Genomic DNA, 1,325 nt, shown 5'->3' on the forward strand with positions numbered 1-1,325 from the left:
CAGAACCATTTCTTCCTTGAAACATATATATCACATATTACAAAAAACCGTTGTTACATTTTGATTTTCATCTGCAAACAAATTTAAGCTTAAAATGTAAGATATCCTTAAAGGTGACTGCTAGTTCAAACTTAACATTAGGCATATGGCTTCCTAACTTTTGATCATATGATTGAAAAATTGCTGGAAAGTTTTCCATGTGATTGATCAGACGGTAACTGAGTGTGAAATGTAATTCTTTGATGAATGCTTTTCTTCTGGAATTTGTAGATAGTGAAGGATTCTTAAATTGATTTTGCTTTTGTGAAGTAAGCAAATAACTTGACTTGAGACCTCAGTAAGGCTATCCAGCTAAATTCCTTATATATGTATTGAAGATATGTCACAGCAAGGCAGTGTGGTAGGTAGGGCCTGTCTCTTCCCTCAGGTTGCTGATAATCTCATGGCAGTTTACTTGTTTATACTTGTAAACAAGCCCTGAGCCAAGTTATAAGTGAGTGCTCACAGAATTATAAACAGGCTTGGGTAGTTTGGGGAGATAAGTAAGAACAATAGCCGCCAACAGACATCATAAATTCAAACTTCGATGACTTACTTTGAAATTATTTGAATAAGGTTCCTGCCACTTCATTCTGCTAGTTCTGGCCACATTATCTGCAGCTCCTCCTATCAAGAGGCAGAGTCCATTTGCCTGTCCCTTGGATTTGGAGAGGCCTCAGAATTTGCTTAGTTCTGCAGAATTTGGCCTATATTACCTTGTGTGACTCCCAAACCTAGGCCTTAAGAAGTTTTACAGCTTCTGCCTGCCCTCTTTTGGATGTTGCCCACAGACCAAAAACATAGCCTACTGCAAGATGAGAGACCACACGGAGCTGACAGCAGACACACGGGTTGAGGTCACCTTGGACTTCAGCTCAGCTGATTCTCCAGTTCAGGGATCAGCAAACAACCTGTAGGCCATAGCCTGCTTTCATATGGCCCTTGAGCTATGAATACCTTTGGGTTTTTAATAGTTTATAAAAAATAAATAAAAAAGAATATGTGACAGAGACAATGTCTAAAATATCTAATATATCTAAATATAGATATCTAAAATATCTAATCCTGTTTTACAGAAAATTTGGCCAACTCCTGCTACAGCTGAATGTATCCATATGAGTGAGCCCAGACAAAACCAGAGAGGAATTACACAACCAACCCTCAGAATTGTGAGAAATATTAAACTGACATTTTTGCAAGCAACTATATTTTGGGAGAGCTTATGCTGAAGCAATAGATAACTCAATCACAAGCTGATAAATGCTACACAAAGAAAAAGGAGACTG

Source organism: Callithrix jacchus, chromosome 17 (assembly GCF_049354715.1).
Source record: "Callithrix jacchus isolate 240 chromosome 17, calJac240_pri, whole genome shotgun sequence".
Lineage (NCBI taxonomy): Eukaryota > Metazoa > Chordata > Mammalia > Primates > Cebidae > Callithrix > Callithrix jacchus.